The 26972-nt window shown below is 40.4% G+C and overlaps 1 long non-coding RNA gene across 1 annotated transcript in view; it reads left to right on the plus strand.

Annotated features, from left to right (window-relative positions):
* LOC140493482 (uncharacterized) overlaps window positions 1-24604 on the plus strand; it is a 96924-nt gene extending 72320 nt beyond the window's left edge. Inside the window, exon 3 of the long non-coding RNA XR_011963689.1 lies at window positions 23769-24604. This is a non-coding gene — a long non-coding RNA (uncharacterized lncRNA). The remainder of the gene's footprint in view (window positions 1-23768) is intronic.
* Window positions 24605-26972: the final 2368 nt, after the last annotated feature.

A 26972-nucleotide genomic window follows, 5' to 3' on the forward strand; every position in this document is an offset into this window, starting at 1 on the left:
TCAAGATTGGTGGCAAAAAGGTGGCACTGCTGCCTCACAGCACCACGGAGCCTGTGGACTGTTTGTGTGGAGTTTGCACATTTTCCCTGTGTCTGCATGGGTTTCCTCCTACAGTCTAAAGATGTGCAGGGTAGGTGGACTGGCTGTGCTAAATTGCCCATAGTGTCCAGGGATGTGCTGGCTAGTTGGGTTACCTTATGGAAATGCAGAGCTACAGGGATAGAGTCAGGGAATGGCCTGATGCTCTTCAGAAGATCAGTTTAGACTCAATAGGCCGAATGGCCTGCTTCTACACTGTAGGGATTTGATGAATTCAACTCTTCACTGCTTATGGGGAGAGCACCCTGTCTGTGACCAGTCCAAGTGTCTAATCAATTGTTTACAAGATCCTGGGATTGGTAATGGATGCTGCTGTTGACTTATTGTGCCAGGACCCCTTTAGTTAAGTCTGTTACCTCTTTGAGCTGCTTATAACCATTGCAATCTTCCTATTTTTGTATCTGCACTAAATACAAGGCAAGATTGAAGTAATACGAAGCAGATATCTCTGGCTGAAGGGGAAAAGTGCAAAAAGTAAAGGCAAAGCAATGTAAGGCATGGATGCTGTCAGAATCCAGATAGGGTCATAGTGAGTATGCACTTTGACAGTAAGCAAAGAGACAGCAGATGCAGCCTGGTCCAATCTGTGAACTGGATATGTATCCTTGAGTGGACTGTGTCCTTGCTGCAGCATTACAATGATACTTGCTGGTGCACCTCAAGGTGCAGTATCCTGTATGTGGATTGGAGTCGATTGAATCTTGTCTGATTCTGCCTCCAAAGCCAATGTTGTTCAGACCCCTATAAGATTCTGCCTGATGTCAGAAAACATCCACCCAAACAAAGAACAGTAGAATTCTGGAACTCTTTTGAAAACTTCAGCAGTTACATTCAACTGCTTTTGTTAGACAATTGTAATAAGGGTTGCAGATCCACTGCATAGAGGTAGTGTTAAGATATAGAATAGCTAGGATTTAATTTAATGGCCGAACAGGCTCAGTGACACGGATGGTGTTTCCTATTGCTATGGTATTATGAGAAGACTGAAAAGTAAACTAAATGTCCAGTGTCTTATATTGGTGCTACAGACTGACTTGGGTTTTCTTTTGTTCAGATTAACCAAACTTACTTACCGAAGGTAATTGGTAATTATCTGTAATCTATGAAAGCTCATTGGAGAGAGACAAATAGTTATATAGCTTAAGGAGAACCACTCCACATCAAGTGTGAGACAAGGCAAGTCTCCTTAGACTAATACAGGCAGTGTGGAGACTGCGCCCACACACTGTTGGATTGACCCAAATAATCACGTTAGCTTAATTTCTGACTTGCCACACCAAGACTGGAATGTGCTTGTTAGAGTCAATAGCTGCATTGATTACTGAAGGAATAAAAAGTTGTCCTGGAATAAATTTTAAATTTTACTTTATTTTTAACTCATGTCAGAAATCAACTATTATTTTTGCACATAAGTTAAAATGCTTCAGGCATACTGTGTTTTCATGTAAACTTTAAATAGTAAAATTTAAGTAGCAAATTGAACTTTTCATTGTTATTTTCCTTTGTCATTTGACCATTGGTATTTAAGAAATATTGTTGTATTAGGCTTTTACAACACCTTGCATTACTGAATGATTGCATAGAGCACACGAGTTTAGATAAGCAACAACATGTACTCTGGTTCAAACTCTGTCGAGGTCATTTTAATTTGTGTTTATCTGGAAAAGTCAGCTTTTACATGCAAATGTAGACAGTCGATGAAAGGGCATTTGATGTTATAAGATGAGGATGACAATCACCTGAGTGATCGTTACCAGGTTTTATTGAACATTACTATGTAGTGGATAGGAAGCAAGGACTTTGTATCTTGAGCCTGAAAAACCCAGGCTCTAGCTTTAGATACCACTAAACACAGGCTCATTTTCCAATGCTCAGTAGCTATGTTTCAAATAAGGTCTAATTCTCCTTAACTCTCCCGACACACCCCTCCCTGCTAGATCTTTCATGATGCCACTTCTTAAATCTTTTTGATTTTTAGCCACAAATCTCTTTTGCTTAAAGGACTTATTTCCAACCACAATTTTGGTTCTCTTGAAGGATTTATAGGAATATTGTGGGTTACTATTTCCTTGGTGGATTAGTGGAGTGAAATGGTAGCTACTGGAGGTGGCTGGTTCTAGTCCTTATGAAGATTTGGATGCAGCAGTGGTGAAGACTAATCACCGAGAAATTCCAAGCCTTAATAGATCACAATATCTTAAAATGGAGGACAAGAAACTGAAATTCTGTTTATCCTCTGCTTTGGTCTCAGATCTAGGGATGAACCTTATTTTGGAAGAGAAGTATCAAGGGCAAATCTGAAACACAGTTCTGTAAAAAAAATGGTAAAATGAACATCATTCTGCCAGGTTAGAACATTTTCTTTCTGTAGATAATGACTTCATGTTGTCAACTATGAAGGCCGGAAGCTGCTAGTGTGTGGAAAATGACCTCTCTGGGACTCTCTGAGAAATTAGTGTTATGCAATCATGAACAACAAAATAAGGTACCAATTCAGGATCAATAGGAAATTCCTGGGCAGTACATTGACCTGAAAACCTACTTGAAGTAGCAACCTCAGCGCCAGACACTTTCTTGAAGTGGATCTGTTGGAGAATAGGATAGACAGAAAATGAAAACATGTTTTCACATTATTGTGATCACCAGTAGTTGAGCGTACTTTGGCTGCAGTCTTTGTCAAGCAGGTAGATATTTGCAAGTCATTGTGTTGTGATCTAACTACGTACAATTTGATACACCAAGATAAAACTTCACCAAGGCCATCTGTAGTTTTGGAAGATCAGTAGTTTGATGACTGAAAAACTCCAGTGTTTTCAACAGCTTAAAGCTAGGAGACCATTGCAGACGTTTGATGGTTTTACTGCAAATATATGTTACCCTGGGTTGGTTTCCTTTTACTGCCTGCAACAGTTGCTATATGTTGTCAGATTCAATGGAATAAGCAGGTTTTGTTTCCTTTCCTTTTTCAACAATGAGTTGGGCTCCTCAAAAGAGAAAGTTAAGGTACCTTCATTGTTGGTATTAGAAACAGAGTGCAGCAAATAAGGCAACTTCTTTGTGGCAGTATCCTTTCCTTCCACTCCCCAAAAAAAACGAATTATAATCTGTAAATTCATGTTGCATCAGTTAAACGTTTTATGCAGTTTGCTCACACATCTATTGCAATTCTTCAAAGAAATATGGGAGATGACCAATATCTTCCTGCAATCCGAGATGTGGCACTTTATTGTTGAAGTCTGTCAAACTGGGTAATGAACCAACTTCCATCTTTTTCTTAGCTGGTGCATAAAGGATGATTGAAAGCTACAAAACTGGCTCTGTTTAATATGTAAAAGAATATTAATTGGAAAGGACTCACACAAGGCTCCTTCCATTGTAGCAAAGTGGAACATTGATCTGAACATATACTCTGACTTTAATGTCAATTGAGCCCCAAAGTTGAATAGAGGGTATTCTGTGAATTCCCTTTCACAACTGTGGGATATAGGTGGATTAGTGTTACTTCTGCAATTCCATTTTACAAAGGAGGTGAACTCACACCAGTGGGTAATTGTTTTAGTCAAGAGCTGAGTCAACAAGAATGGAAACGATGTGGAGGAAATATATAATTGTTTTTGTATTAGCTAAAATTGTATGTCAGAATGAAATGTGCCAATGAACAATAGTAGGCACGGTGGACAAATAGATAAGATGTTGTGAGGGGATGAAGTTAAGCTAGATACGCCTGTACAAACAGTAAATATAAACATGTGCTTCCCACTTTTACAAAAACACAGGAACAAACCCCAATTAAAAGGGTCATAGGGATCAGAACGGCCTCGGGAAAGGCACAGATGAAGGGGGTAGATAATGATGAAGAAGGGATATGCCTAACAATGACCTATAGCAGGGTAAGGTCAAACAGCCTTGTGAGACCAGAAATAAGCATTTTATCACAGACAAGGCCGGATAAGGCAAGAGGCAAACAGGGGTAATGGGGGCCGGTCTTAGGGAAGTGGATGATGTAAGCAGGGGAGGGAGCAGTGTAAAACAATAGACATCAAATCATATAAATGTTATGTATGAATTGAATTTAGTGTGTGTATGTCCGCTGCCTTTTTAGACACTGGACAGCACACCCACTTGCAAGTGTAAAATAAATGGCACTACTGATTCAGATCTTGTCTCGGACTGAAATTATTGAAGTGAGTGGGCTTTGTTTCTCACACAACCATCACACAACATGGGAAAGAATTGACATATCTCTTCAATAACCAATTTAAAACATCGTTTCTTGCCTTTTATCTTGATCAATCCACACAAGATTTCATGCTGCGGTTCTGCACCATCTGGGAGTCAATGCTTGTCATGAACTTTTCACCTCCCTCAGGGAGAATTCAACCTGCTTCTCTGTGTCCCCTACTTGGCTTCAGTCTTTGTCAAGCAGGTAAATATTTGCAAGTCATTGTGTTGTGATCTAATTATGTACAATTTGATACGCCACACTAAGGCCATCTGTAGTTTTGGAAGGTCAGTAGTTTGATGACTGAAAGACTCCTGTGTGTTTTCAAAAGCTTGAAGCTAGAAGACTATTACAGATTTTTGATGGCTAGGAATTCTGCACACTGCTGTGGTCTGCACCTCATTTTCTGTGCTGCTGCTGCTGCAGGAGTCATATAACTCTCTTTAACTACGAGCACTCTATAAAACTGGTTGGGTTGGATTTTGACTGGAGAAATTTCTCCTTGGTTGGACATCTCATAGCTCCTATTACCCCCTAATCACTTTTTCTTCCCTCTATCTGTTTCCTTTTTTTGTCTCTTGCTGTCTGAGCACTGCCCATCTCACTCCTCACCTACTGCCACATTAATACCATAATTTTCCTCTACGTAAAAAAAGTTGCACCCTTTTAAATCTTTCCCCACTCACCTTAAACCTGTCAACATCCATGTAAATTTTTTCTGCATCCTATCAAGTTTCACAACATCATGCCTGCAGCAGGGAAACCAGAATGGAACACAGTTTTCCAAAAGTGGCCTCACCAAGATCCTGTACAGCTGTAACATGACCTCCCAAACCCTATACTCAATGCACTGCCAATCAAGGCAAGCATACTAAATGCCTGCTTCACTATCCTGTCTATCTGAGACTCCACTTTCAAGAAACTATGAAGCTGAACTCCAAGGTCTCTTTGTTCAGCAACAGGGCCTTACCTTTAAATGAATGAGTCCAGCCCTGATTTGCCTTTTCAAAATCTAGCACGTCATATTGCTTAAATCCTATTAAACATACAGCCAGATGGGGTGATGTAAACTGACTTTCTTCTTTTTCACTCGTTTTTCTCTCTCTCTCTCACTCACACATACACACACACACATACTCTCTTTCTCTGTCTCTGTCTCTCATTCACACACATCCACTCCCCAAAGCTAATTGTAGTTTATGACTCATTGCCCCTGTTATCACCCATTCATCTTTTCTTCCCTGATTGATAGTTACCAATCTCTTTATCTGCTTTCTTTATTTCTCTCACACTCTGTGTACTGTCTTTATTCATTCCTCTTACTCTTCACCTTCCCTCACCCCATCCACATTAACACCACCATTTCCTAGCTGTTTTCACTTCTGATGAAGAGTCATTGGACTCAAAATGTTAAATCTGTTTTTCTCTTCACAGATCCTGCTAGACAAGATAGGCTTTGCCAGCAATTTTTGATTTTGCTTGTTTCAAATCTCCAACAATTACAGTTCTTTGTTTTAATTTAATGTTGTTAGATCTCATTTTCTTGGAATTACTGCTGCTCAGTTGAAAGTTTCCTTTAAAATTCTCTGTTTGCAGCAAGGCTGGTTATCAGATAAGGCTCCCAATCTTGAGAGAAAGGAAAAAAAGTTGTTCACATCAGCACTTGGTGTGTGTTCTCTGCTAAATCAATGTTCATTGTCTCTGTAGAGGGGTCTGTCTCTGAACTACACTAATGTTATGTGGCCTTACAGTGATACAAATTAATTTTAGTTTATGCATCACTGAATGTACTCTGTTCCTGTCAAAAACTCCCTTTTTAAAAAAGTCCAACACTTTAAGCAGCCAATGTTCAGTAATAATTTGAATCTATTTTCATACATTTTAACATTTTCCATTTCTGATATAAGGCTACCAACCCAAAACAGTCACTGTCCACAGATGCTGCTTGACCTACTGTTAGTATTTCAGATTTCCAGCATCCACCTGTAGATGCATCATATAGCTTTAGCACAGTTATTTAAAAACAGAAGTTCAATAACTTAGATCATCCATTTTGTGAATTGCCACACACATCTTTGATGAAAATGAATATAACATCCTATCTGAACTCTACCCTGAACCATGCGTCCGATACTTTTAGTCCATGCAGTCATAAAGAACACTTCTCACCTCTCTTAGAGTCAAAGCAAACACAAGCTATGAATTTTCACAGTCTGTGGCAATAGCCTGGGAAATAGGAGGATTGTCAAAATGGTTTGGGGAGATATTAGGATTGGAGGTGTTATGGTCCATTGAATGTCATTACTGGACAAGTCAGATCACAGGCTGAAATCTGGCTTGATGGAGCTTCTTTTTTTTCTGTTCTGTTTAACAAAATAGTCTTTCACTTAAACACGAGTATACAATACTGATGATCTAGTTTTAACAATACAAGACATATTACAATAAAAAAGAAGATAAAATAGAATAAACCAAGATATTTATATAATACTATTTGAAAGATTTCAAAGCATGCAATTAAAGTATGATCCCACTTAACCTAATACCATCCTGTTACTGTATTCAAACACTAGAGAGAATTAATTCACTTCTTTATCATATTTGTGAGCTTGACTTAACTGTCTCTTTTAATTCTTAGTCATGAGAGTTTGGAATCTTCATCCCTGATTATTCATACAGCTGAATTTACACATCCTCAGCTTCAAATAATCCCTTCCAACACTTCTCGTCTGTAGCTACCAATTAAAAGCTTTACACTGAATTATCGATTTTCTAACTTTTCTGAACTAACTCCTTTCTATAAGTGAAACTGTTTCAAACATCTACCTCAAATAGGATATCTGGGAATATAAAAACAAAAGCTTTACAAGCTATGGCTTTTCTTCCCAGAAAAAAAATCTTGTTCATTCGAAAGTGAAAGCAAGCTAATTCTCCTCAATGTTTATTCTGTCCGCTTATGAATGTCTCCAAAGGCAAATACTTTGCATGATCACCCAAGGGACTCTATCTCTCATACTGATCATACAAAACAAAACATGGCTACAGAAATATTGACAAGTTAATCACTAAATCACCTCATACAAACAGACCAACACACACACCCACACCACTACCTCAAAATGCAAACTCTAATCCAATCCTCCCTGACCTATCACCTTCATCCCCTCCCCCACTCACCTATTGTACTCTATGCTACTTTCTCCCTACCCCCACCCTCCTCTAGCTTATCTCTCCACGCTTCAGGCTCTCTGCCTTTATTCCTGATGAAGGGCTTTTGCCCAAAACGTCGATTTTGCTACTCCTCAGATACTGCCTGAACTGCTGTGCTCTTCCAGCACCACTAATCCAAAATCTGGTTCCCAGCATCTGCAGTCATTGTTTTTACCCTCTAAAATAGAGCCACAGAGTCATACAACATGGAAACAGACCCTGCAGTCCAACTAATCCATGCCAGCCTGTTCCCAAACTAAACTAGTCCCACTTGCCCATGTCCCTCCAAACCTTTACAGTTGTAATTGTACCTGCATCCACCACTTCCTTTGTCAGTTTATTCCACATATGGAGCACTCTCTGTGTAAAACCATTGCTCCATATGTCCTTTTTAAATTTCCTCCTCTCACCTTAAAACATATGTCTCCTGGTTTTGAACTCCCATACCTTGTGGAAAGGATCTTTGCTATTCACCTTATCTATTGCCCCTCATGATTTTATAAACCTCAATGAGGTCACCCCTCAATCTCCTACGGTCCAGTGAAAAAAAGTCCCGGTCTGCAAAGTATTTTTCCAACTCGAACTCTCCTTTCCTGGATACATTCTGGTAAATCTTTTCTGAACCCTCTCCATTTTATAATATCCTTCCTATTAAAAGGCAACCAAAATTGCACACAGTACTCCAGAAGAGACTGCACCAATCTCAACATGAATTCCTAACTCCTGTACTCAAAGGTCTGTGCAATGAAGGCAAGCATGCTAAATGTCTTCGTAACCACCCTGTCTACCCATGACATAAATTTCAAAGAATTATGTATCTGAACCCTTAGATCCCTTTGTTCTACAATGCTACCCAGGGACCTGTATAATTCCTGCCCTTCTTTGTATAAGTCATGCCCTACTTTGTTTTACCAAAATGCAATACATCACATTTATCCAAATTAAACGCAATCTTCCACTTCTCAGGTCATTGATTGAATTGAACAAAATCTCTTTGTAATCTTAGGCAACCTTCTTCAAAGAGATGATATTAAATATATGTAAATCACACAACTTGTATTATAGAGGGCAACATTTTGCTGTCACTATGAGTATGTCACCAGTGAAAGGTAGTGTCCCAATTGCATGTCCAGCTGCCAAATGACCCTTTAAGAAACAATTTTCATCTATGTTAGCATTTTACCCATATCAGGAAAGCATGGGAAGATCTCCAACTACACCACCATCGTCTCCCTGCAGTTTCAGTTCAGAGTCCTTCAATCATGGGGAGTTCAAAACCTTCAACAGGGCATGAGCTGTAACATGCATTGTTGCTCAATGAATTCCCCACCATGGATTAGGCCCAATGTTTGATGAGGTGCAATGGCAATCTCCCTTGTGTTGTAGCCTCAGCAATGGTCATTGCTATTTGTGGTGCTGCCTGGATAAAATACTAGTCCCATCAACAGGCCATTTCTAGCAATGTATGCCCATTCACACAATGTACATGTGCCAGCTACATTTCACAGACCTTTGAGCAGAGGAGTTGGGACAAAGTAGGACTAATAAATTCAACTGCGTTCATTTCAATGCAAGGGGCCTAACAGGGAAGGCAGATGAACTCAGGGCATGGTTAGGAACATGGAACTGGGATACCATAGCAATTACGGAAACATGTCTCAGGGATGGGTAGGACTGGCAGCTTAATGTTCCAGGATACAAATGCTACAGGAAGGATAGAAAGGGAGGCAAGAGAGAAGGGGGAGTGGCATTTTTGATAAGGGATAGCTTTACAGCTGTGCTGAGGGATGATATTCCTGGAAATACATCCAGGGAAGTTAATTGGGTGAAACTGAGAAATAAGAAAGGGATGATCACCTTATTGGGCTTGTATTATAGATGCCCCAATAGTCAGAGGGAAATTGAGAAACAAATTTGTAAGGAGATCTCAGCTATCTGTAAGAGTAATAGGGTAATTATGGTAGGGGATTTTAACTTTCCAAACATCGACTGGGAGTGCCATAGTGTTAAAGGTTTAGATGGAGAGGAATTTCTTAAGTATGTACAACACAATTTTCTGATTCAGTATATGGATATACTTACTAGAGAAGGTGCAAAACATGACCTACTCTTGGGAAATAAGGCAGGGCAGGTGACTGAGGTGTCAGTGGGGGAGCATTTTGGGGCCAGCGACCATAATTTAAAATAGTGATGGAAAAGAATAGACCAGATCTAAAAGTTGAAGTTCTAAATTGGAGAAAGGCCAATTTTGACAGTATTAGGCAAGACCTTTCAAAAGCTGATTGGAGGCAGATGTTCGCAGGTAAAGGGACGACTGGAAAATGGGAAGCCTTCAGAAATGAGATAACAAGAATCCAGAGAAAGTATATTTCTGTCAGGGTGAAAGGGAAGGCTGATAGGTATAGGGAATGCTAGATAATTAAAGAAATTGAGGGTTTGGTTAAGAAAAAGAAGAAAGCATATGTCAGGTACAGACAGGATAGATTGAATGAATCCTTAGAAGAGTATAAAGAAAGTAGGAGTATACTTAAGAGGGAAATCAGGAGAGCAAAACGGGGACATGAGATAGCATTGGCAAATAGAATTATGGAGAATCCAAAAGGTTTTTACAAATATATTAAGGATAAAAGGGTAATTAGGGAGAGAATAGGGCCCCTCAAAGATCAGCAAGGCAGCCTTTGTGTGGAGCCACAGAAAATGGGGCAGATACTAAATGAATATTTTGCATCAGTATTTACTGTGGAAAAGGGTATGGAAGATATAGACCATAAGAAAATAGATGGTGACATCTTGCAAAATGTCCAGATTATAGAGGAGGAAGTGCTGGATGCCTTGAAACAGTTAAAGGTGGATAAATCCCCAGGACCTGATCAGGTGTACCTGAGAACTCTGTGGGAAGCTAGAGAAGTGATGCTGGGCCTCTTGCTGAGATATTTGTATCATCGATAGTCACAGGTGAGGTGCTGGAAGACTGGAGGTTGGCAAACGTGGTGCCACTGATGAAGAAGAGTGGTAAAGACAAGCCAGGGAACTATAGACTGGTGAGCCTGACCTCGGTGGTGGGCAAGTTGTTGGAGGGAATCCTGAGGACAGGATGTACATGTATTTGGAAAGGCAAGGACTGATTTGGGCTAGTCAACATGGCTTTGTGCATGGGAAATCATGTCTCACAAACTTGATTGAGTTTTTTGAAGAAATAACAAAGAAGATTGATGAGGGCAGAGCAGTAGATGTGATCTATATGAACTTCAGTAAGGCATTCGACAAGGTTCCCCAAGGGAGACTGATTAGCAAGGTTAGATCTCATGGAATACAGGGAGAACTAGCCATTTGGATACAGAACTGGCTCAAAGGTAGAAGACAGAAGGTGGTGGTGGAGGGCTGATTTTCAGACTGGAGGCCTATGACCAGTGGAGTGCCACAAGGATCGGTGCTGGGCCCTCTACTTTTTGTCATTTACATAAATGATTTGAATGCGAGCATAAGAGGTATAGTTAGTAAGTTTGCAGATGACACCAAAATTGGAGGTGTAGTGGACAGCGAAGAGGGTTACCTCAGATTACAACAGGATCTGGACCAGATAGGTCAATGAGCTGAGAAGTGGCAGATGGAGTTTAATTCAGATAAATATGCGAGGTGCTGCATTTTGGGAAAGCAAATCTTAGCAGGACTTATACACTTAATGGTCAGGCCCTAGGGAGGGTTGCTGAACAAAGAGACCTTGGAGTGCAGGTTCATAGCTCCTTGAAAGTTGGAGGCGGAGGTAGATAGGATAGTGAAGAAGGCGTTTGGTATGCTTTCCTTTATTGGTCAGAGTATTGAGTACAGGAGTTGGGAGGTCATGTTGCGGCTGTACAGGACATTGGAATATTGCTTGAAAATCTGGTCTCCTTCCTATCGGAAAGGCGTTGTGAAAGTTGAAAGGATTCCGAAAAGATTTACAAGGATGTTGCCAGGGTTGGAGGATCTGAGCTACAGGGAAAGGCTGATTAGGATGGGGCTGTTTTCCCTGGAACGTTGGAGGCTGAGGGGTAATCTTATAGAGGTTTACAAAATTATGAGGGGCATGGATAGGATAAATAGACAAAGTCTTTTCCCTGGGATCGGGGAGTCCAGAACTAGAGGGCATAGGTTTGGGGTGAGAGGGGAAAGATATAAAAGAGACCTAAGGGACAACTTTTTCACACAGAGGGTGGTACATTTATGGAATGAGCTGCCAGAGGATGTGGTGGAGGCTGGTACAATTGCAACATTTAAGAGGCATTCGGATGGGTATATGAATATGAAGGGTTTGGAGGGATATGGGCCGGGTGCTGGCAGGTGAGACTAGATTGGGTTGGGATATCTGGTTGGCATGGACGGGTTGGACTGAAGGGTCTGTTTCCATGCTGTACATCTCTATGCCTCTATGACTCTATCATGTTGAGGTTGTACAGGATGTTGGTGAGGTCTCTTCTGGAGTACTGTGTGCAATTCCGGTTGCTCTGTAATAGAAAGGATAGGGTTCAGAGAAGATTTACCAGAATGTTCCCAGGAATGGAGGATTTGAGTTGGAAAAATATGTTGTATAGGCTGGAACCTTTTTTCACTGGACCTTATGAGGTTGAGAGGTGACCTTGTTTGCCCATTTTTAATTACTGTTAAGAGGCAACGACATTGCAGTGGTTCTGGAGCCACATACACACCAGACCAGTTTTCTTCTCTAAGGGACGTAAGTGAACAAGGTGAGCTTTTCTGATAATCAACAATGCTTTCATGTTCATGATTAGATTCATAATTCCAACTGCTTTAAGTGAATTCAAATTCTACCACTGACAGGAAAGGATTCAAACTCAGGTCCCCAGAACATGTGCTGAATCTCTGGATTTAAAGTCTAGCAATTCAACCACTCAGTCATTGCCTCCCCTGTAACTCATAATCAGATTTTTCCTTTTTCCCTGGAAGACAGACCTCATGTTTACTCTTAAAATTCAATGCAAAGAGGTGACTGAGACTATTAACTTGATTTGAGCCACATCTGCAAACACTTTTTCCCCTTTGAAAGAAAGCTGTGGGTTCAAGCTCATATCGAGACTTCAAATATATCATTGGCTATATAGCATACAGTGATGAAAGGTGCTATGTAGATGCATTGTTTTTCTTCATGTTAGCTTAATAAAAACTGTTTCCAGTATAGATTCAGAAGACATGAAGTGGTATCTCAGAATACTAATGCAAGCAATTCACACCACAATTCACAATTCTATCACTTGAGCACGCTTTGCATCTTTCACTACTTGTCATGCAATGAACCTAAGCAATTATGAGTCTCCAATTTTAAAGCACGTAGCTACATACCATAAACCAATGCACATTCTTACCTCTTGATCCATCACAACTTAATCTAAATTATACCTCAAACCAACAGTGTAATTGCTTGAGTAAATTAACCCATATATGAGCAGAAATTATTGCTGACTGTAGAGCTGGAAAATGCTCAGTATGTTTTAAATGAATCAGTCGACAACTAGACTAAATTAATGATCTGACTCATGTTAATGTTTGTTTATCATTATTATTGCCAATTTTAAATTATAGCTGCAATGGTACTTTATAGTTCTATTGAATGTACAAGATGATGGCAATGTGTTAGCAGCACTGCCTTTGAGCTTCTGGTCTGGGGCTTGTCTACCTCCATCTGCTTTCTTTGTTTTCATTTTTCTCTTTTATTTTTCCTTTCACTTTTGTTCTCCTTCCTTTTTAAGGCCTTTTAAGGCAGTGGCAGTGAGAGTGAGGGAACCTGGCAGCACGGAGGAGAGAGAGCAAGCAAGCAATTCAAGATGGCGGCACCGGCACTGTAAGCCTATCTACTCCAGTCCTGCTGGATTTTTTTTTGTCTCCTGTCTCCTGCTAGTCGTTTTTGTATTCGCCTTCTGGAGTTCTGGGAAGAGGCAGCAATGGCGATGGCTTCACGGGAAGTGTAGCAGCGGCCATGGCTCCTGAGCAGTGTTGGCTTGTGATCTGGAGCATGGAAGTGTCTGTGGGCCTGAGCTTAACGTGGTCAGAGTAGGTACAAAGTGTCAATGAGGAGGTCCCCCAGCATCTGTGGTGTCGAGAGCTGGAAATCCAAGGCTTCCCAGAGGGCTGGCCAAAGCAGAGGAGATTGAGCCCTGGCAAGGAGTTCATTTAAGAAAGACTGTTGAACTTTGATCTTTATTCCATTATTTTTCCACTTAATACTACAAAGGATTGTAATGCTAACATTTAACTTTATTTCTTTAGTTTTCTACTTATACTGAGAACAATGATGATGCTTTACTTTTAACTTTGTTTATTTGTTACCACTATTACCTAAGTTTTATACCTAGTTAGCTTCATACCAAGGATGGTGCTGTGTATGGTGACATTATACACTTTTCACTGTTCTCCTGTACTTCTGTACTTGAGTACACATGACAATGCAGCTTAAATCAAATCAAATATATTGCTTTTGGATTTCCACTCAATTCTACCTCATGCCTATCACTTTCAAAATTACTGAAAACATTTACATAAGTCCTGATTTTGTCATAATGCAATCTTTCTGATTCTGTCCCTTTGTAAACCCACAGCTGACTCCTCCTTGGATCTCATAGCATGTGATAGTTGTGTCCATTGGAGGACGGGAATAATTAATTTTGCGTGCCATTTTCCTTCATTATTTCATGTCATCATCAAGTGAGGAGGGGTTGAATGGATAACTTGTCCAAGTAGATTCACCCAGCTTTGAGTCACAACGTCTTTGTGGTAATACAGACTGCACAATAAAGAAGGCAGGAAAGTAAAGGAAGAGAATTCTGCACATCCAATCCCACTACCTGATCGGACATTGACCTCATGAGTCCAAATACCTATTAGTCAAGAAATGTCAGGTCTGGCAATAACTGCAGAGAGAAAATATAGTCAATGTTTTAGGTTCAGGTGTCTTTCTTCCAGAAGGATCACTGGATGCAAAATGTTGAGTCTGCTTTCTTTCCACGAATGTACCAGATCTCATAAGGTTTTCTAGCGATTTCTGTTTTTGTCTCAGATTTCCAGCATCTGCAGTTTGATTGTTTTTTGTGTAGTCAAAAATTTGCCTGATCAGTCACATGAAGACCCTTAGCAGAAATGCATGGGCCAGAGTTTACATCAACTCAAATCAAGAGATAACTAAAGGCATATATATTTTTAAAATTTATTCCCCTCATTCCCCTCCCAGGGTATTAGATGGAAACATGTGTTGTCATATCTTGAATGGGTGTTTTTGATCTTGCATCTTGTGTAATGAGAAGACAAGCTCATCAGACAGTTTTGAGGAACATTTCCCAGTTTTGTCTGGATAAGTTTGTATTGGAGTGCAATGGATTGCAATCTGCAGAACTTTTATTTCCTTTTGTGTGTAAAGATGACATCCTTTTATTTTGGTCTGAGGACCAAGGAATGAGAAGATAGAATACTTGTTTCATTGTACAAGGAGTCAGTTTGCAACTTGAAAAAAAAAGTTGATCAATGTGAGATATCATTACATTTTTGATACAGTGAGTCAAGGCAAATTGGCACCATATGTTGTAAGGTCAGGAGATCTCAGCTCAGTAACTGCTTTTTGACTGGTCTGGTAAAACTTAAAATGGACCCTGTGGGTGGAATGTAATTAAAAACTTCAAAGAGCCAGTTACAGCAATATCTTTCTGTTCCTGCTTTTGTTGAATGCTGTCTCCCAGTCTCTGTCAAAAAAGTAGGAAAAACTACATTCAGAGACACTTATAAAAGCACTCTTAGACAAAAGAAAATGCAAGACACTGGATCCAGCCAAATTGCAAGTGAATTAAAGATTGTCTACAGTTTTGCAGGCAACATTGTATTATTAACAATAAAAGTCAACATACTGAGAACAACTTATTTTGTGCTTGTGGTCCAGACTAGTGATCTGGAAGTGTGTTTCCACTGACTATAGATTTTTCACTACCCACGGCATTTGTCTTAACCTGACTGCCTTACTTGTTATTTGTGCATTAGTATATATTTGGGACAAACAAGGTATAGATTAAGTTTAATAGTGGTACTTGAGTAATTAGTAATCCATCTTTTTTTTTCAGTTTGTTGAAGTACCAAGTGTTCATAGTAAGTAGTTACTTTTCCTGCTCATGAAGAAACCTAGCATGGCTTACTTTTGGTTCCAAATTACAGTTAGTCAGCTAAATTGATTTCTATGATTTCATTGGATTCAGATACATTTACCATGGCTTGAGGAATATGAAGCTTGATTATCAGTGCATTCTTCCAAGCATTGGCTTGTGCTATGTGATATTCTGCAGTCAAATAATGGGATTCCAGTTTCAAACGCCAACCTTTCAAGCTGGGCAAAGTTTTAACATTCAGTTTCCAAATATGTCTTAATTGATGTGACTAGCTTATTGTTCACTTTTCTGGTCATGTCCTCTTCTCTGGAACTCAGCAAGAAAGATCCCTTATGCCTCACTTGCAGACAACATCAAATACTTTCTGAAAGTGTAATATGTATTTGCAGAAACTTTTTGGATGATTCGAATGTGTTTTTCTTCAAAAAATCCCCAAATTATTTGTATTAAGTCTAATTTTCTTTATGAAGATGTAGTCCTTTCGATGTGATATCTATCGAATGCAATGTGATAGTCCAGTGAATCATTAAGCAAAATAAAGTGTCTGATGACAAATCTATGAAGGATGACAATGAGGTGAATGTAGTGTGGAGGATAAAACTAAAATAAGCATCTTGCTCTCTAACTTGGCAACACAGCCATTGCCACAAATATTGTTACTGTAAGGAGTAGGGAGTGATTTGGGACATCATTACATGCATGATTAAAAAAGACAAAGATTCAAATCTGACAATGTCATTATAATATACAAAAATTGTGTTCCATTGGCCTCATTTCAAAAAATCAGATTTTATTTGAGGGTTTCATTTGAATAAAAAATCAAGAGGCATGACATCAGTCTGTGCCAGTTGAGAAAAACATAATTTGGAGATGCCGGTGTTGGACTGGAGTGTACAAAGTTAAAAATCACACAACACCAGGTTATAGTCCAACAGGTTTAATTGGAAGCACACCATGTGCAGGCAAGGATGCCCGGAGGCATGGTACATTGGGGAAACCGAGCAAAGGCTATGACAACGGATGAATGGGCACCGCACAACAATCAACAGACAGGAGGGTTCCCTCCCAGTTGGGGAACACTTCAGTGGTCCAAGACATTCAGCCTCGGACCTTTGGGTGACCATCCTCCAAGGTGGACTTCGGGACAGGCAGCAGACACATGGACACAGGTACACACAGACACGCACACAGACACCCACACGCACCCTTATAGACACACACACTCCCACACTCATGCATGCACACCCACACAGACTGAAGACACTCTTCACTCACTACACACACACGCACACACACACACACACACACACACACACACACTTTCTCACACTCACAACCCACACCCCAGACAGACACACACACAGACAGAGAGACAAAGACCCATATGCACACATATATTTTGTGTGGTGAATTTGAAATTGCAGAGTTACATTGTACTTTGCTCAAAAGCTGCATGCATTCACGTAGAACTCTGAACTCAAAAACTGCATGAATTTATGTAAAACTCTGTTATCTCACTTTTTAGATTAGAATCAATCTAAACAACATGGCATAGACAGAGAACACAGGAGGCTAACACCTTCAACATATTGTCTAGCTATCACCATTGTTAACAGCTAACCCGAGAATGCAACTTTTAAAAAAAAGGTTTTGTGATTTACACATGAAAGAAGTGAAACTATCACTGTATTCTAACAGATGAAAGGCTTAACAGACAATCAATTTTTCAATGTATAATTTCAGTTACATCACACTGTAAATTTTTGCTATAAATTCTGTGTTACAATTGAGCCCTCCACTATCACCTGATGAAGGAGGGTCACTCCGAAAGCTGGTGTGCTCCCAATTAAACCTGTTGGACTATAACCTGGTGTTGTGAGAAAAACATATTTTGACCAAATTTTTAGGCTATGTATTATGTCAACTTTTATTTTCATTTTTATGTTTTGTCAAATTCACCTTAGAATCACAGGGTTCAAATATAAGTCCTATTCCAAAATGAATTGCTTTTGAGGGAGGTGCCTTCTTTTGGGTATAACTTTAAATCATGGACCGCTCTGTCCTTTTAGGGGATGTTATAAATTTCCTGGAACTATTTTGAAGAAGAGCGGAAGAGTTATCTGTGGCAAATATTTATCCCATTACCACAAGAATAGAATAGTTGTTTATTATCACATTATGCTTGTGGGAGTTTGCTGAGTATACATTGATGACTGCATCTGCTACATTACAGAAGTTCCTTAGAATTAAGTGGTACTTAATTGGGGATGTAGAGCATTTTGTGATGTGTGGTGGTCATTGAAAATACTATATAAATGGAAGGATGTCTCTGTAATCCATATATTGTCTGGAATTTTAATTTCAAGCCAAGTATAAGTTCAGTGAAACCAGGAATTCAGTGTACAAAGATAGTCTGGACTTGGACAGGAACTTGCAAATAGTGGTCTTATCATGTTGACCGTGTTCTGCTTGGCAACAGTATGGGTTTTTCTTGAGCTCCTGAGCCAACACGGCTAGCCTGTCCTGTGACTTAATTGAAGTTGGCTGCAATATGGTATTACACTGTTAGTGACTCATTCTACAGGTCAATCAGTATCCCAGAAGTCATATTGTAACAGTAAGTATTTCTATCCCAAAATCTCGCTTTTCATTCAAAAGTCAAAAAGAAATTATGCGCTATTATGTAAATTTGTGTTACAAAACATCTATAATCCCTTATCTGCCATTACCCGAACTATACAGGGTTGCTCTGGGCTACTAGCATTTCATTTGATGTACCATTTCCTTTTACATATGGCACCAGCATCACAGGTGCCTCTTCTCATGCAGTTTCAGTTGGTTATTCTCATCAGACCATGCATGTGCTTTATACACAATTGGGCAAATTTTACCAGAAATTACTTAGGTGTTATTTTCATCGCATTTCATGGATAATTTCTCTCCATGAGGCCTGGTGAATTTTAGAACATAGAACATAGAACAATACAGCGCAGAACAGGCCCTTCAGCCCTCGATGTTGCACTGACCTGTGAACTATTCTCAGGTCATCCCCCTACACTATCCCAAAATCATCCATGTGCTTATCTAAGGATTGTTTAAATCTCCCTAATGTGGCTGAATTGACTACATTAACAGGTAGTGCATTCCATGCCCTTACCACTCTCTGCGTAAAGAACCTGCCTCTGACGTCTGTCTTAAATCTATCACTCCTCAATTTGTAGTTATGCCCCCTCGTACACGCTAAAATCATCATCCTAGGAAAAAGACTTTCACTGTCTACCTTATCTAATCCTCTGATCATCTTGTATGTCTCTATCAAATCCCCTCTTAGCCTTCTTCTTGCCAATGAGAACAGGTTCAAGTCTCTCAGCCTTTCCTCATAAGACGTTCCCTCCAGACCAGGCAACATCCTGGTAAATCTCCTCTGCACCTTTTCCAATGCTCCCACATCCTTCCCGAAATATAGGGACCAGAACTGTACGCAATATTCCAAGTGTGGCTGCACTAGCGTTTTGTATAGTTACAGCATGATATTGCAGCTCCAGAACTCAATCCCTCTACGAATGAAACCTAACACACTGTATGCCAGCTTTACAGCACTATCAACCTGGGTGGCAACTTTCAGGGATCTATGTACATGGACTCCAAGAACCTCTGCCCATCTACACTACCAAGAATCTTTCCATTGACCCAGTACTCTGCCTACCTGTTATTCTTCCCAAAGTGCATCACCTCACATTGAGATGCATTGAACTCCATTTGCCACCTCTCGGCCCAATTCTGCAGTTTATCCAAGTCCCCCTGCAACCTATAACATTCTTCCACACTGTCCATGAAGCTACTGACTTTAGTGTCATCTGCAAATTTACTAATCCATCCACCTATGCCTGCGTCTAAGTCATTTATAAAAATGACAAACATCAGTGGTCCCAAAATAGATCCTTGTGGCACACCACTAGTAACCGGACTCCAGGCTGAATACTTTCCATCAAAGACCACTAACTGCCTTCTTTCAGAAAGCCAGTTTCTAATCCAAACTGCTAAATCACCCTCAATCCCATGCCTCTGCATTTTCTCCAACAGCCTACCATGTGGAACCTTATCAAAGGCTTTACTGAAGTCCATGTATACCATGTCAACTTCCCTACCCTCATCTACATGCTTGGTCACCTTCTCAAAAAACTCAAGAAGGTTTGTGAGACACGACCTGCCCTTGGTGAAACCATGTTGACTATTTGAAATCAAATTGTTGTTTGCTGGGTGATGATAACTCTTATCTCTTATAATCCTTTCTAAAACCTTTCCTACAACAGAACTAAGGCTCACTGCTCTATAATTACCTGGGTCATCTCTACTGCCCTTCTTGAACAAGGGCACAACGTTTGCAATCCTCCAGTCCTCTGGTACCAAACCTGTAGTCAATGACGACTCAAATATCAAAGACAAAGGCTCTGCTATCTCCTCCCTAGCTTCCCAGAGAATCCTCGGATAAATCCCATCCAGACCAGGGGACTTGTCTACTTTCACTCCTTTTAGAATTGATAACACGTGTTTGTAACTAACCTTGATCCTATCTAGTCTAATATCTCGTGCCTCATTCTTCTCCTCTACAACATTCTCCTTTTCCTGAGTGAAAACCGATGAGAAATGTTCACTTAGCACCTCTCCGATCTCCACAGGGTCCACACTCAACTTCCCACTTCTGTCTTTGATTGGCCCTATTCCTACCATAATCATCCTTTTATTCCTCACATACCTATAGAAAGCTATAGGGTTCTCCTTTATTCTATTTGCTAAAGACTGCTTGTGTCCTCTCTTTGCTCTTCTTAACTCTCTCTTTAAATCATTCCTAGCTGATCTGGAACTTTCCATCGCTTCATCTGAACCATCTTGCCTCAGTAACACATAAGCCTCCTTCTTCTTCGTAACAAGAGATGCAATTTCTGTTGTAAACCACAGTTCCCTTACCTTATCACTTTCTCCCCCCGTGACAGGGTCATACCTATCAAGGACACGCAATATCTGTTCCTTAAACCAGCTCCACATTTCCATTGTCTGCATCCCCTGCATTTCACCTACTTTATTTCAGATACTATTGGCATTGAAGTAGACATACTTGAAACCATTTTGCTGTCTGCTGGCGCATTCCTGTGATCCTGAAATCCTGTCCCTGTCCTTCCTACTGTCATCCTCTTGTGCACTGCAACTACACCTCCGGTTCCCATCCCCCTGCTGAGCTAGTTTAAACCCGAATAGTACCAGCAAATTTCCCACCCAGGATATTAGTACAAATCTGGTTCAAGTGAAGAAGACCATCCTATTTGTACAAGTCCCACCTTCCCCAGAATGAGCCCCAATTTTCCAAGAACCTGAAACCCTCCCTCCAGCACCATCCTTTCAGCCACGTATTCAGCTGATATCTCTCCCTATTCCTTGCCTCGCTATCACATAGCACAGGCAACAAACCAGAGATAACAATTCTGTTTGTTCTAACACTCAGCTTCTACCCTAGCTCCCTGAAATCCTGCCTTACATCCCTATCCCTCTTTCTACCAATGTCGTTGGTACTTGCATGGACAATGACTTGAGGCTGGTCACCCTCTCCATTCAGGACCACAAAGATACGATCTGAGACATCATGGACCCTGGCACCTGGGAGGCAACACACCAGCTGCGAGTCTAGTTTGTTCCCTTCAAACCTTCTATCTGAGCCTCTAACTATCGAGTCTCCAATGACTGACACTGTCCTTCTTTCCCTCCTTCCCTTCTGTGCAACAGGGACAGGCTCTGTGCCAGAGATCTGGGCCCCACTGCAAACCCCTGGTAAGTTGTCCCCCTCAACAGTATCCAAAACAGTATGCATGTTTTTCAGGAGAACGACCACAGGGGATCCCTCCACTGACTGTCTTTTCCCCCTTCGAACAGTCACCCAGCTTTCTTCATGCCTAGGAATGACTACTTCCCTGTAACTCTCATCTATCACAACCTCTGCCTCCCGAATGATCTGAAGTTTATCCAGCTCCCACTACAGTTCCCTAACACCGTCTTGGAGGAGTGAGAGTTGGGTGCACTTCCTGCAGATGTACTTGGATGGGACACTAATGGCGTCCCTCACCTCAAACATCATGCAGGAAGAACATTGCTCTCCCTGTACTGCCATCCCTGCTGGTTTGCTCACCTCTCCCAGCAGGTCCCTGGTGCAAGCTCCCACCCTTCGAGTTGCTGCTGCTGCTGAAAAACAGAAATGAAAATATCTTCTCAAAATCACTTTATTAACTAGGTAACATGCTCCTATGGTGTCCTGCCCATTCACTGCTGGTCAGATTCTCCCATTGTCAGAGCAGGAAGTATCTGCTACTGCTGGGATATTCTGGAAGCTGTGATGCTGGTTCCATATGTAAAATGAAATGGTACAGCAAATTAAATGATGGTAGCACAGAGCAGTCCTGCATAGTTCAGGTAATGGCAGATAAGGGAAAATTGGCATCCCACTTTGCAGACAGGGACTTGGAAGTACTAGAAGAGTAATTTGTATGCAGCATGACTGAAGTAACATCACAGAGGTTGTTATCCTGTCACCAAGTCACCCTTTATTACATGTGCACAGTATATGGGTTCTGACCAGACAGCTGACAGCCAGTCCCAATATTAAGGAGGCTGTCTGAATCTCCTGTTCCCTGACAGCCAAGGCACCCTGATTGACCCAGGATAATGACTCCAATCAGAGATCTCACAGTCAATGAGATCCACCTGAACCTCATTCCAATCACTCCAGTAACATTAGTCTTTGTACCAGACTGTGCCATATGCCTTCATAGTTGAGTTTCTCCACTCAAGGTTTGATTGTATATGTCCATTTGCTTGACTGATTGGTGATTCTTTTGTCAATTTTCACTGCTAAACTCATCTTTCCATTTTGGAGTGTGGAGATGATATATGGTATTGGATTTCCCAGTCATTAATGAAGTGGCTTAACATTACTTGTGAAGTGTGGGACACTGTTGCACGTCAAAATGTCAGAAATGCCATTACAGCCATTGAAGTCAGTTTGTCCACATCAGTGTAAATCAACGAGGTAAAAACAATTACTGCAGATGCTGGAAACCAGATTCTGGATTAGTGGTGCTGGAAGAGCACAGCAGTTCAGGCAGCATCCAAGTAGCTTCGAAATCGACGTTTCAGGCAAAAGCCCTTCATCAGGAATAAAGGCAGTGAGCCTGAAGCATGGAGAGATGGGGGTGGGGAGAAAGTAGCATAGAGTATAATGGGTGAGTGGGGAGGGGATGAAGGTGATAGGTCAGGGAGGAGAGGGTGGAGTGGATAGGTGGAAAAGGAGATAGGCAGGTAGGACAAGTCCGGACAAGTCATGGGGACAGTGCTGAGCTGGAAGTTTAGACCTAGGGTGAGGTGGAGGAAGGGGAAATGAGGAAACTGTTGAAGTCCACATTGATGCCCTGGGGTTGAAGTGTTCCGAGGCGGAAGATGAGGCGTTCTTCCTCCAGGTGTCTGGTGGTGAGGGAGCGGTGGTGAAGGAGGCCCAGGACCTCCATGTCCTCGGCAGAGTGGGAAGGGGAGTTGAAATGTTGGGCCACGGGGTGGTGTGGTTGATTGAGTGGGTGTCCCGGAGATGTTCCCTAAAGCGCTCTGCTAGGAGGCGCCCAGTCTCCCCAATGTAGAGGAGACCGCATCGGGAGCAACGGATATAATAAATGATATTAGTGGATGTGCAAATAAAATGTTGATGGATGTGGAAGGCTCCTTTAGGGCCTTGGATAGAGGTGAGATTTCCGCCCCCTCCAAACAGACCCCACCACCAGGGATATATTTCCCTCCCCACCCCTTTTCCGCCTTCCGCAAAGACCGTTCCCTCCGTGACTACCTGGTCAGGTCCACGCCCCCCTACAACCCACCCTCCAATCCTGGCACTTTCCCCTGCCACCGCAGGAACTGGAAAACCTGTGCCCACACCTCCTCCTTCACCTCTATCCAAGGCCCGAAGCCATTGTCTAACCCAGAATTTCTTTGTTGTTCGTTTTCAGGATTTTTGAGTTGTTTGCGGCAACTTTCATAACTCTGAACATTTTCCTCTATTTTTACAGCTCTTCAAGACTTAATCTCGGTTCCACTCTGACATCATGTTTCAAGCTGTCAAGACAACATGTCTGGCCTGTTTTTCATTTATTCGGACTGCTTGCAGGATGACAACTCTCAGTCAGTGCCACTTGACCACGACAAGCCGGGAAGCACAATGCTACCAGATTGCATTTCTATCTCAAAGACAGATATTAGAATGCATTGCCAACGAAGGCTGCCAAAGAAGCTAATGTCCTGCATCTCATCTCCTCTGTCTCTTTTTTTCTGGTTATAATGTAACAAAGGATCACTGATAACTCTATTGTCTTAGTGATCCATAATTATTGAAGTTCTTCATGTATGTAGTATTCCTTTCTCAAAGGCCTATTAGACTGACTGAAAAGTATCCTAAAGCTCTGTATAGGAGGATGGGTTAGAAAACAAAAACAATTCCTTCAATGCTTAAGCCTAGACCTTTCAGAAATGTCCAGTGCTTTGAAGCACAATATTAGCTGCTAAAGCAAAACAACTTCAAAATTCAATGTCTTTAGAATTGGAAAGCTGAATAAATCAAATCATCATGTAGTTTGTTTCTAAACTACCCAAGAGAATGGTAACCAGGTAGAATGCAGAAAGGATTGGTGACAAACTCATAATTGACAGCCAAATCTAGTTGTGACTATCAATATAACATTTTCCTTCTACATCCATGCTTACTGGTTTGCCTCTCATAAACTTCAAAGTAAACTAATTTGCAGCAAACATGGTGAATCAAAATCATAATCTCATATAAACCAATGCACGCCGCAGGGAGTGGAGTGCGTCATTTCTCCCTCCAACTCTATTTTGATTTAGTCCCTACCCTCCCCTTCACTGTTTTGCTCACACAGCATTGCCCTGTGGTTTGAAGGGCAGTGCTTGTCACTGGCCACTTGGGTGTTTTTCATATCTTCCTGGTGGTGGAAATTGAATTAAAAAAAAATAAAAAAATAAAAAAAAAAGTAAACCAATGCAGAAATGCAATGAATATTTTCCCTTGGTTTTGATCTTGCTCCAAAATTCAGAATAGAACCAACAGATTTTCACTGGCTAGATAAATATTAAAATAAAATAAGATGAATTTCATTCTTCACAATTGAATGTCAAGATATTTCAAACTCTTCAGCTGCAGAATGGTAACCAGTTTCACTGCATAAACTGATGTGCACAAACGTAGGTAGCTCTTAATTTCCTAAGATAGTACAAAATGGATGATAATGATTGAGGGATTGTTTTACATCTCTCTCAAGTTTTACCTCAGTTGAATCCAATGGAAAGAAAAACTAAAACAGAAATTGCTGGAGAAACTCAGCAGATCTGGCAGCATCTGTGGAGAGAAAGCAAAATTAATGTTTTAAAACTCTTCGTCAAAAGTTCTGACATCCTTCAGCAATTTCCGTTTCTCTTTCACACCTCCAGCACTCACAGTTCTTAGTTTTATTTCAATGGAAAGCAAATGGACAGAGATTTAAAATTAACAATCTGCTCACAGAGGTTTAAGCTAAGGATAAGTTAGAAACATGTTTCTTTCTGTGGCAGAACAATTCAATCCCACTTTCAGTTCTGAAATCTACCATGGTGCAGAACAACAGAAGTGTTAAAAGTGCTGTCTTTGGATGAGATGTTAAACTGATGCTGCATCTGACTTCTCAGCTGGAACCGAGCAATCCATTGTTACTATTTCAAAGTAAACATCTTCGTTTTATTTATCCCAAAACCATCACAAAATATGCATTATCTAATAATTACTAAATTGCTGATTGTGGAAGCTTGATGTGCGCAAGTATGAACACTTCAAAAGAATTTCCTTAGCCAGGAAAAAGCTTTTTTAATGTCCTATAGTTTAGAAGATGCTATATGTATTCAAGTCTTTCTTTATCACCCCTTTTGTTGTCAAGCCTTACTGGGTTAGTGTGCAGGAAGTCAAACCCCACTATTCCTGGAATTGTCACAAAAGTTAAGGATTTTGTTAAAGTTCACAAAATTTATCTGATTTAACTATATAAATGGATCAAGGCTTGAACAAAGCAATGGAATATATACCACTTCCAATGACTTTTCGTAACTTCCTTTTTAAAAGTGCAATAATCCTTTTTTTAAAACAATCCTTTCCAAATTTCAGCCCACAATTGAAAATACAAAAAAAAATTAATAAAAGATGCAGTTTTTACATTGCACAAGGAAGAATGTCTAACTCATGGTCTCATGTTTTAAAGTAGAAAAATTCAATTACTCATATACTTTCCCATGAGTAAACTAAATTATAGTTTTCCCACAATTCAGCAACTTAACCAGTGATATAATTCAAATTGTGATAGAACAACAATGTTGAAAGCAAGGCAGAGACAATAAAATGAATGAATTATTTATTGCTTCCACTGGATTGTTTTTGATGTGGAATTTATACTTTCACATTTGTTCAGGATATGCACTGATTATTGTGTATTCTGTATTTTTTTCAATTATGATTATCAGCTTGAAAAGCAATTTGAATAAGAGTTTAAGACACTAATATAAAAAAGATTGTTTGATCTGTCAAGCTTGCTTTTTTTCAGATTACAAGAAGATGTCTCAGAAGCTAGAATAATGCGAAAGTTGAATTTGCAAAAATAGAATATTATGAAAAGACAAGAGTAGTGAACTACAGGCACAAGGACTGGAATCAGTAAGGAAATGTAATATCTTAGGCTTTTGAGATCTATATAGTTATTGCAATGTCTGGAGTAAGTTTTAGTGGCAGGGCAGGAAGAAAGCAGATATTGAAAATATAAGAAATGCCATTTGATGGCAACAAAAGAAATAGTCTGATTGTCTTGGCAATTGTCATGGTTCAATCATATCCAGTGCAATGGGAGATTGGGAAACTATTTCCAAAATTCAATTCAATTCCCATCATGAGCCATGTACATCAATGAGAACTTGAAACTGAGGTAGGTCCTCTTTGGACAGATTTTCATCTCTAAATGACGACAATTGGCTTGCAAAGTATTGGCCATTTTTGTTTTGGAAAGGAAACAATTGTCATCTGCCTCCTACTGTGAAAACTGTAGGAAATTTGTATATCATTCTCAACGCTAATATTGTGTGGTGATGTAGAGTTTTTGAAATCCTAAAACACATGTAATGACTACTGGAGGACCTCTCTGAAGGAATCAAGATCATTCTGATCAGGTGCAAAGTGTTTATGGTAT

The sequence above is a fragment of the Chiloscyllium punctatum genome, chromosome 2, assembly GCF_047496795.1.
Source record: "Chiloscyllium punctatum isolate Juve2018m chromosome 2, sChiPun1.3, whole genome shotgun sequence".
NCBI classification, from domain to species: domain Eukaryota; kingdom Metazoa; phylum Chordata; class Chondrichthyes; order Orectolobiformes; family Hemiscylliidae; genus Chiloscyllium; species Chiloscyllium punctatum.